General features: G+C 43.7%; 1 pseudogene; it reads right to left on the minus strand.

The window, feature by feature from the left end:
* Nucleotides 1-9,323: 9,323 nt before the first annotated feature.
* LOC117515085 lies at nt 9,324-10,197 on the minus strand (annotated as a pseudogene).
* Between the last annotated feature and the right edge of the window lie 1,522 nt (nt 10,198-11,719).

The following is an 11,719-nucleotide window of genomic DNA, read 5'->3' on the forward strand; positions in this document are numbered from 1 at the left end:
ACCCCAGCTTGTTCTCTTGTTTTCTTTTTCTATTTTTGTTGTCATTATTTGCATGTTTCTTTATCATTTACTCAACTGTTAAAAACCCTTTAAACGCAAATAAAGTATTTTTAAAAAGTGTGATATTTTCACTTTGTAAAAATGACAGAGTTGCTGTAAATGTGTTGATAAACCATCCAGAATTAGTCTATTTATAAGTCAAACCATGAGTGAAAGTGCCTTACATTTGATCTGCACTGCCACCATGATGACAGAATCTTGAAAGAGACAAGTGCTGCATTAAATTTTCTCAGATGCCTCTGCAGTGCTAAAAGTTGCTGGCAGTGTGCCAAGTCAATACTGGAAGTTATTGGCAAGCTGTAACTTACGCTAATTTTTTAGTTTATTGGTTTAGTGTTACAAAAGTTTACTTTTCAGTTAGCGGGTTAGTGGTTATCAGCTCTAACCTTTTGGTTAGCTGTGCCCACCACTGTACACACACACACACACACACACACACAGAGGGTGGACCAATAAAATGTTACCACTTTTGATCGTACACAAGTTTTTGAGATGAGAAATTATTTGAAAATTTTATTTACAGAAATGTAACAGAAGCATCAAATTAACATTTGATACCAAAGGTTTCCCACTTTGTCTCTTGTTTTCTGCACAGTTCAATAATTGATGACATGTTCAATCCACACGCTCTTCTTTGGATTACAGCTGCAACACACACATTGAAGTTTGTGATGACATTGCCACACATCTCAAGAGGGATTCTCCGAATTTCTTTTTCATTTTTAGGAATTGATATTCCTGAAAATGAAAAAGAAATCTTTGTATGAATTAAAAAGGAGTAAATACCATTGCAGGCGAACATCTACCTGTGATCATGTACTGTGTATATATATATATATATATATATATATATAGTTGTGAATAATATACATTTTAATAATCATAATAATAATTTTATTTATAAAGCGCTTTCAATCAAAGTAGGGTAAAAACAAAACAGAGTAAAATACAAGCCAGTTGAATGTCCATAAGAAGATCATTCCACAGCTTCGGTGTCCGAAAAGAAAAAGCTTGTTCACCAACAGTCTTTTTCTTGACCTTCGCAACAACCAAAAATTCAGTTCTCTGAGAACGGAGGTTGCGGGAACGTGTATAAGTGTTTAATTAGTTGATTATACTCAGGAAATAAGTAGACGATGTTGATAGTGGGCATGGGTGTCTTTTGAGCATTTAAAGCAAAAGAAGGGGTAGGACTTGATAAGCATTTCTTCCTCTGTTTTTTTTTTCTTCTTTGTCTTCATGGTGATGAAGATTAAGTGATATACTCTGTGCTTTAGTTTTTATGTATTACAACAAAATGGGACTGATGGTTCAAAGAAATAATCTAATCCAAGCAAGTGTGCTCTCTGTGCTCTTCCCCTTGTGTTCTATTTTCCTACAGTAGTGTTCAGAATAATAGTAGTGCTATGTGACTAAAAAGATTAATCCAGGTTTTGAGTATATTTCTTATTGTTACATGGGAAACAAGGTACCAGCAGAGTCAGTAGATTCTCACAAATCCAACAAGACCAAGCATTCATGATATGCACACTCTTAAGGCTATGAAACTGGGCTATTAGTAAAAAAGTAGAAAAGGGGGTGTTCACAATAATAGTAGTGTGGCATTCAGTCAGTGAGTTTGTCAATTTTGTGGAACAAACAGGTGTGAATCAGGTGTCTGCTATTTAAGGACGAAGCCAGCACCTGTTGAACATGCTTTTCTCTTTGAAAGCCTGTGGAAATTTGGGACGTTCAAGACATTGTTCAGAAGAACAGCGTAGTTTGATTAAAAAGTTGAATGGAGAGGGGAAAACGTATATGCAGGTGCAAAAAATTATAGGCTGTTCATCTACAATGATCTCCAATGCTTTCAAATGGACAAAAAAACAGAGACGTGTGGAAGAAAATGGAAAACAACCATCAAAATGGATAAAGAATAACCAGAATGGCAAAGGCTCACCCACTGACCAGCTCCAGGATGATCAAAGACAGTCTGGCATTACCTGTAAGTGCTGTGACAGTTAGAAGACACCTGTGTGAAGCTAATTTATTTGCAAGAATCACCCACAAAGTCCCTCTGTTAAATGAAAGACGTGCAGAAGAGGTTACAATTTGCCAAAGAAGACATCAACTGGCCTAAAGATAAATGGAGGAATATTTTGTGGACTGATGAGAGTAAAACTTAATTTTTTGGGTCCAAGGGCTGCAGACAGTTTGTGAGATGACCCAAAACTCTGAATTCAAGCCACAGTTCACAGTGAAGACAGTGAAGCATGGTGGTGCAAGCTTCATGATATGGGCATGTTTCTCCTACTATGGTGTTGGGCCTATATATCGCATACCAGGTATCATGGATCAGTTTGGATATGTCAAAATACTTGAAGAGGTCATGTTGCCTTATGCTGAAGAGGTCATGCCCTTGAAATGGGTGTTTCAACAAGACAATGACCCCAAGCACACTAGTAAAGGAGTAAAATCTCGGTTCCAAACCAACAAAATTAATGCCTCGCAGATGTGAAGAAATCATGGAAAACTGTGGCTATACAACTAAATACGAGGTCTGTTAGAAAAGTATCCAACCTTTTTATTTTTTGCAAAAACCATATGGATTTGAATCACGTGTGATTGCATCAGCCAAGCTTGAACCTTTGTGTGCATGCGTGAGTTTTTTCACGCCTGTCAGTTGCGTCGTTCGCCTGTGAACAGGCTTTGTGTGAGCAGTGGTCCACCCCTCTCGTCGAATTTTTATTGCAAATAAATGTCTGAACGATTTGGAGCTTTGCTGCATCAAATGTTTCCAGAAACTATAAGAGACCTCCAGGTGGACACCATTCGGAAAATTCATATGGCTTTCAGCGATGGTTATATGGGGATTACACAGATTAAGGAGTGCTCCAGCCGGTTTAAAGACCGCCCACAGCGTCTGAGAGTGCGGCACACTCCGAGTGCCGATTGACAGGCTGACACCTCGCTGAAACAACCAGATCATTTCCAACGTGAAGGCTTTGTTGATCTGGGACGTCGTCTGACTTCCACAAAAAAAGGCAGAAGGCGTGGACATCAGCACTTTTCCGGCACATTCCACTGTTACAGGACTTTTTTTCATGGAAAGAGTAGCGGAGGGATGCGCCACCGTGCCGCTCATAGCGGCGCACAAAACCACCTCCGTGTTGGTCTCACAGGACGGCTTTCAGATGGCTCAGACGGCTTTCGGTTGCTTTTCAGTCATGTGAATATCCGCAAAATTGTGCATGAGCTGGACATGCCCCAACATGTCCTGTGAGGCTTCATCACGGTGTTGCTTTGCGCCATGCGGAAACATCGGATGTGCCGAAAAAGTGCTGATGTCCACGTCTTCCGCAATTTCTGTGCTAGTCAAACGACATCCCAGATCAACACAGCATCCAGTTTAGAAATGAACGGCACATTCCACTGTTACAGGAGTTTTTGTCATGGAAAGAGGAGCGGAGGAATTCCGCGCGTCGCGGCAGAGCCGCATGGCGCAAAGCAACGCCGTGATGAAGCCTCACAGGACATGTTGGGGCATGTCCAGCTCATGCACAATTTCTCGGATAGTCACACGACTGAAAAGCCACCGAAAACCGTCTGAGCCATCTGAAAGCCGTCCTGTGAGACCAACACAGAGGTGGTTTTGTGCCGCGCCATGAGCGGCATGGTGGCGCATCCCTCCGCTTCTCTTTCCATGAAAAAAACTCCTGTAACAGTGGAATGTGCCGGAAAAGTGCTGATGTCCACGCCTTCTGCCTTTTTTTGTGGAAGTCAGACGATGTCCCGGATCAACAATGCCTACACGTTGGAAATGATCTGGTTGTTTCAGCGGGGTTTCAGCCTGTCGATCGGCGCTCGGAGTGCGCCACGCTCTCAGATGCTGTGGGTGGTCTTTAAACTGGCTGGAGCACTCCTCAATCTGTGTAATCCCCATAAAATCATCGCTGAAAGCCATATGAATTTTCCGAATGGTGTCCACCTGGAGGTCTCTCACAGTTTCTGGAAAAATTTGATGCAGCAAAGCTCCAAATCATTCAGACATTTATTCACAATAAAAATCCGACGAGAGGGGTGGACCACTGCTCACACAAAGCCTGCTCACAGGCGAATGACGCAACCGACAGGCGTGAAAAAACTCATGCATGCGCACAAAGGTTCAAGCTTGGCTGATGCAATAACACGTGATTCAAATCCATATGGTTTTTGCAAAAAATAAGAAGGTCAGATACTTTTCTAACAGACCTCGTACTAGTTTAGTGATTCACAGGATTGCTAAAAAAAAAAGCAGTTTGAACGTAATAGTTTTGAGTTTGTAGTGTCAAAAGCAGATGCTACTATTATTGTGAACACCCCCTTTTCTACTTTTTTTTTAATAGCCTAATTTCATAGCCTTAAGAGTGTGCATATCATGAATGCTTGGTCTTGTTGGATTTGTGAGAATCTACTGAATCTACTGGTACCTTGTTTCCCATGTAACAATAAGAAATATACTAAAAACTTGGATTAATCTTTTTAGTCACATAGCACTACTATTATTCTGAACACTACTGTATGTCTCCATCCCACATAATTTCATTTGGCTGGAAAAAGCAAATCACTTTATTTACATCATTTCCTTGTGTGCTGTAGCACCCTAATATTTTGGGGCAGACAGTTTTTTTTATTATTATTTTTATTTTGTTCTTAATTTATATGTTCCAATTATTACATTAACTTCTCCCAGGGTCTATGAACTCCTCTTTGTTCTCCTCCAGATATGTGCCAACCAGAGGTGGAAAACCCTGGTTTCAGTGAATAAAAGTTCTAACATGTTGCTTCTACTGCTGCACCTACACCAGCTGATGTTACTGTTTAGCCCACCTACCTGCCCGAAGAGTTGAACTAATTAGAATCAGCTGGTTGAGTGGGTGGATGGACCAAATATGTGGAAGAATGTTTACTCACTGAAGCCAGCATTACCCACCTCGGGTTCCAGCTGGCACCTTCACACCTGCTGCTGTCTGTGATCACGGACAATTGAAAACAAAAATGTTGTTACCCAGTTGGTCTACCCCCACTTGTCCTGTCCGAGTCTCTCATTAGGGCTACCTTCTGAATTTATCATTTTCCCATAATGTTTACTTCCCTAAAAGCAGAGAAAATGGGAGTAGATCAACTCAGATATGACTAATGAAAAACTGCCATATTTCCAAGCAATCAGACAGATATTGATGGACAGGTTTTTTGTTTGTTTGTTGTTGTTTGTTTTTATGTTTTATGACATAGCTGTCCAATACATTTCACTTATCCTCCAGTCCTGTTGATTAAAGAATTACTGAGGCAGCTGAGTCAAAATCATGGTTAACTCTGGAAACCGTACTTCAATTAAGAAATGTTCCCTGCATTTACCTCTTGACAAATATTCTGTGAAAGTGAACTTTGGGGAGTATCTCTTGTGATTATTCAGTTATTTTGCTCGCAATTTATTTTTATTGGGGGTTAAGGTATCCCTGTACACCAGTATAGAGCAGGTAGGTCAGTGGGATAAGGAGTTAGGCTGCCAAACTCTAGGCCTTGGTTTGATGCCCGGCCACAGTACCTGTCTGTGTCCTTGAACAAGACATTCCATCTGCATTGTTCTAGTTCACCCAGCTGTAAATGGGTACTGGCCTTAGCTGGGGAAGTAATGTGCATCAGACTGGTGTCCCACCCACACAGAGATATCAACTTTCATCTGGTTTAGACTACAGCATCTGGAGATAAACACCCGCATCAATGGGACTCAGAGCATGTATTGGACTTACAACTTCTATTTCATCATCTTCATCCTGCAATAAACTGATCTGCCTTTTATGAAAAATTGACAAGTTACAAAACACACCCTATGAAACCTTGTCTAAATCATCATGCCTCAGAAAGTTACACTTTTCTCTCACACAAGTCAGCTTTGATCAAACTGCTTAATTTCATACTCACCATTGACAAAGATTATGAATGCACAGATCAGTTGCCTTCTGATGGTACACTGATAAAAGCCCTCATCACTCTGCACGATGTTTTGAAAGATCAAATATGATGTACCTTCAGACTGTCCAGACATTTTCCAGACTGTCCTGACACGATGGTGTTTAGTGTAAGAAGTATGGGCTGATGGCGTTTTCCACTTGATGTCTGCTGATGAGCCGTTGCACAAAGTAAATGTGCAATTGATCGTCAGGTTTCCACCAACTACAGCCTGGACCATGTTAAAGAAACTTTCTTTTGTTACTTGACACTCAGCAGCTCCACCTACAACACAGAGATGAAAAAAAACATCACAGTATATAATAAATGATAATTCATCCTCCCTGCCAGTGGTGGGCACAGCGAGGAAACAGTTATGATTTATATCCACTAAGACATGAATTAAACAGTTAAAATATTTGGCTGAAACTGTGTGTGTGTGTGTGTGTGTGTGTGTGTGTGTGTGTGTGTGTGTGTGTGTGTGTGTGTGTGTGTGTGTGTGTGTGTGTGTGTGTGTTGGGCTGTCAATGCATGTATTTGTATTGAACTGTACAGTACACGTGATGGTTCATGACAGAACTGTGCACAAAATGCACAGTACAACTCTGCACAGTATGATTATACACGCGTGCGTATTTGTTATTTGTTACCTCCACCAACAAAGTTGGAGGAGGAATGTTTTCGCCCCAAATTGTTTGTTTGAACAACCTGGAGCCCACAATTTTTTCATACTGTATATTGTTATGAAATTTTTACTCAAGATTAATTTCCTGATAGAACTGATTGGATTTTCAAGGTCAAAGGTTAAAGTCAGGAAAAATCCCTATCTTTAACAGTGAACAAATTGTCAAAAAAGATCATATTTAAAAGCCTTATGTAGGATGGTATCCTTTATTTGTTTCATTTACAAGGTCTGTTAGAAAAGTATCCGACCTTTTTATTTTTTTCAAAATCCTGGTGGATTTGAATCACGTGTGCTTGCATGAGCCAACCTTGAACCTTCGTACGCATGCGTGAATTTTTTCATGCCTGTCGGTTGCGTCATTTGCTTGTAAGCAGCCTTTGTGTGAGGATGGGTGGAGTCTCTCGTCGTTTTTTCTTTGTAAGGAAAAGGCGGAATGACTGGAGCAGCGCGACTGCATCAAATTTTGCCAGAAACTGGGCGACAGCCAGGTGGAAACCATATGGATTATTCAGATGGCTTTCTGTGACGATCCTGTGGGCATCACACAGATTAAGGAGCGGTACAACCGGTTTAAAGACGGCCGCACAACGGTGGAGAGCACGCTGCTCTCCGGGTGGCCATCAACACGCTGAAATGACCGGATCATTCCAAAGTGAACGCTGTGGTGATGTGGGACCGTCGTGTGACTGTCCGAGAAATTGCGGAAGAGGTGGACATCAGCACTTTTTCGGCAGAAGATTTGGCCATGAAAAGAGTGGCGGCGAAATTCATCGGCACGAAGCTGATGGCGCAGCAAAAGCGCCTTCGTGTTGAAGCCTCACAGGACATGTTGTGACATGCTCACCTCGTCCAAAATTCGGAAGATTCAGTCGTGTGACTATCCGAGAAATTGTGGACGAGGTGAGCATGTCACAACATGTGAGGCTTCAACACGAAGGCGCTTTTGCTGCGCCATCAGCTTCGTGCCAATGAATTTCGCCGCCACTCTTTTCATGGCAAAAATCTTCTGTCACAGTGGAATGTGCCGAAAAACTGCTGATGTCCACCTCTTCCGCAATTTCTCGGACAGTCACACAACGGTCCCACATCACCACAGCGTTCACTTTGGAATGATCCGGTCATTTCAGCGTGTTGATGGCCACCCGGAGAGCAGCGTGCTCTCCACCGTTGTGCGGCCGAGTCGGAGGTGGATGTATTGTCTCTCGCCGCCTCGTCCTCTCATTTTGGGGCGGGAGCGGAGTCTCTGTCATCTCTTGCTTGTGATGCGGGTTCGTTCAGCTCCTCTCACAGTGTGGTCAGTGAGTCAAGCGATGCAGCTGTGCAGGATATTATGCGTAGGGCCTTATCGCTGCTGCAGTTGGATGTTCCCGTGGCAGAGGGGCCTGCCTCTGGGAGCGCTTTTTTCAGACTTGAGCTAGGGGTTGGTGTTAGCACAAATATTGTGAAATACCCCATTTAAAATATGGAGATGGTCATTATGAACCAGAAAATACAAACTATTGTCCAAATGATTGATTCTAACCACCCTGTACATACCCCCTGAAATCACAAACTGCCAAATTTTACATTTTTCAATCAAAAATGCTGTCCGGCAATAATATAAGGGCCTGTAAACCAACATGAAATTTTTTTAGTAACATTTTCTTTAATAACACAAAAAATACTAATACAGCAATGCTTTGGTTCAAATAATAATCAACATTTAAGGGTGAGTCCATGGAAATTTGAAGTCCCACAGCCCACAGCTAGTCTCGGTCAGCCAGAATTGTATCCATGGCTTTACTAAAGTCATCCAAAGTCACATCTGCATTTGAGGTAATGTTTTTGAGGTACAGTTTCAGATTCACTGCATGTGTTCATGGGCAGCTTCTTGTGGTCCTTCATGAGGCGAAAGAGGTTAAAGTCGTGATTGACAAGTCGTGTCATGCAGTCAAGAGCTTGTTCAGTGACACTAGTTGCTGTTGTTGCATTGACAAGGAAGTTCGAGTAGATCTTGTCTCTACCCAGTGTGTTCTCTATTTCAGCCCACTGCTTGGTGATGACCCGGTTGAACATCAGAGTTGGATGTACATTGCAGAAAAGGTGGTCTGGGATGTGCTCGGATTCTAGACTCTCTGCTACCAGCTCGTCCACATGGATATTGTGTGCTGTCTGATCTGTTATCACAAAGTCAATTTTCTCAAACAGACTTTTGGATGGGACACCACTTGCTGCCTCCAGAATCTCAAGGACTGCCAATTTGAGAGCTGCTAAGTTTTTCCTGGACTCCGAAGCAATGCTCATGGTGGGTAGTGCCCTGTATGTTCCATTGATCATGATTCCCTGCACAGAAAATGACCCAGCACCCTGTTTTTTTGAGCCATCATCAGAGTAGGTCACCACAACTTGTTCATCAGAGTTCATGATCTCCTTGACAATCTCATCTAGTGCCAGAACTTCGATGCACTTGCAGGCTTCCCTGATACTCTTGGATTCTGGCAGAGTGTCTAGATCAATTACTTCTGGCTCATCATGTGGCTTCCAGTTTCGTCCAAACATCCGGTTACCGACCGTTATGACAGATGCTTCAGCCTGGGCTTCGGACATGTGATAACAGCTCTTCAGTTTATCAAGTCTCATAAAACTCTGGCCTAACTTTTCTTATGCTCTCACGGATGTGCTGGTATTTTAGAGGCAGTTCGTCTCCTGGTTGAGTGAGAGTGACTGTGGAAGACAACCTGCGCTTCTTTGTCTGACTCTGAGTCTCCTCAGTCTCAGCTGCACTGGAGCATTCATCACAGGATGAGAAAGCCGCATCTGTGTCCATACTGTGGTCACCTTCCTCTGACTGGTCACTGTCCTCAAAATAGGCAACTGGCTGGCTCAGCTCCTTTTCTTTTTCAGCTTCTTCTCTCATTTTGATCAATGGCTTGCATCTCCTTTTGCCTGCGCTCCATTGTCTTCATCCATTTGCGGTCAACAAAGTCTTCACAGTACATTTTCCTTTCAGCTCTCTGATCACTGAGAAAGTTCCACTCCATGTCACTCATCTTTACACCATGCTTCAGCTCCAGTTTCCTGCGTATTACAGGGTCCTGACAGAAGATGTCAAACACCTCCAGTGTTCGACTGTTGAATGTCTCTACTCTTTTGGAGAAACTATCATTTTGTTGCTGTTTTCGTGTCTGAACCAGAGTCAAAAAGTCACCATACAGCTTCAAAATGTGCTTCTTTATGTGCCTGGTGTGGATGGTGTACAGGCTGCAAAACAGCCAGTGTTCCTGGACCAGTTCAGCAAGCAGCTGAGCTGCTGCATCCCTTGATCGTTGGGCCTGGCCGGCCCGCTTTGGCCGCAAAAGATACAGCATGTTCTGTATGATGTCCTTGCCTGTTGGAAGCATTCCACTTGGAAACTCTGCCTTCTCTATGTAGTCCACACCACAAAGTGTCTTTTTGGCCAGTGATCTTGTAAAGGGTGTACTACTACTACTACTAGAAGCCATTTTTTCACTTGCGACAAGTTGAAATGTTCAAGATCTGAAATAGGGAAATGATATTATTGATAAACTATTATTACTGTTTATGCCTGGGTTTCAATTCTGCAAATTGTGCTGAAAATGAAAATGAATCTGTGCATACAACTTATATTTAAAGTTATAACCACACTTTTCAACAGTTTTCTGTACTGAATATATCCGCAAAAAGGATAAAAATCATATTTTTGGCATTTTTTGAGGGTACTCAAATTCACAAGGTATGTACATGGGGGTTAGGTTGGATAAATTTGTCACAACTTAATATTTTCATGTTCAGAAGATCTGTCCCCATATTTTTAAGGGGGTAATACAGCACAATCTTTAATTTTGCAAAATAGTACCACCCCCTACTTGAGCGTGCGCCCACTGCCTTTTCTGTTCCCCCTTTGGTGGACTATTTGAGGGAATTGCACGCGTGTTGGCGGGATCCTCGCACCTTCTCACGGTTTTTCTCGGGGTGGCCTTGGATTCAACTTCCATGGAGGCTTGTTCATCCGCCCGCAGGATAGAGGATGTCCTCCGATTGGTCAGTTGGTTCAGACTGGGCAGGCGATTTCCGTACATCGCCTTCATGCAGCTTCTCAGCAGACTGACGTCAGTCACTCGCGTCGTGCCGTTGGGCTTGCTTTCGTTACGCCCTGTGCAGAGGTGGCTCAACAGCTTCCGTCACGGTGACGTGGTTGTGCTTCCAGGCCCTGGCTCATTGGAGGAACAGGGCTTATTTGTCCAGTGGCGTCCCAATGGGGAGAGGTGGTCACCATGGATGCCAGTTCCACGGGATGGGGCGCAGCCTGGCAGCACAGAGCAGTTCAGGGGCTCTGGAGCCGAAGGGATCGCTTGGAGCATATCAATGTGCTGGAGCTGCAGGCAGTGCAACTAGCTCTGAGGCACTTTCTTCCCCACCTGCAAGGGAGACACATTCTGGTGTGGTCGGACCACACCTTGGTTGTCTACCACATCAACCATCAGGGGGGCACCAGGTCGGCTCATCTTCTGAGAGTCTTCAGGAATCTGCTGGAATGGGCCTTTCCTCTTCTGTCCACTCTGCGGGCAGAGTATCTACCGGGAGAGCAGAACCGAGCTATGGATGCACTCTCTCGTCAGGCGCCTGCTCCAGGGGAGTGGTGTCTTCACGCCGATGTGGTGAGCATAATCTGGGACCTCTATGGTCGTGCGGAAGTGGATCTGTTCGCGACGGAAGTGTCGACTCATTGCCCTCGGTGGTTTTCCCTTACAAGGGTGTTGGGCACGTTGGGTCGGGACGTGTTTGCTCATCTGTGGCCCAGGGTGCTCCTGTACGCTTTTACTCCTATTCTGTTGATTTGGCCCTCTCTACAGAGGGTTCTCAGGGAGGGCCACAGACTGTTGCTGGTGGCTCCATTCTGGCCCGCGCGTCCATGGTTCCCGTTGCTTCGGAGTTTGTGTCGAGGCAACCCCTGGTGTCTTCCACCCAGGAGGGATTTTCTCTCTCAGTTGGGGGGGTCAGGTA

Source organism: Thalassophryne amazonica, chromosome 1, assembly GCF_902500255.1.
Source record: "Thalassophryne amazonica chromosome 1, fThaAma1.1, whole genome shotgun sequence".
NCBI lineage: Eukaryota > Metazoa > Chordata > Actinopteri > Batrachoidiformes > Batrachoididae > Thalassophryne > Thalassophryne amazonica.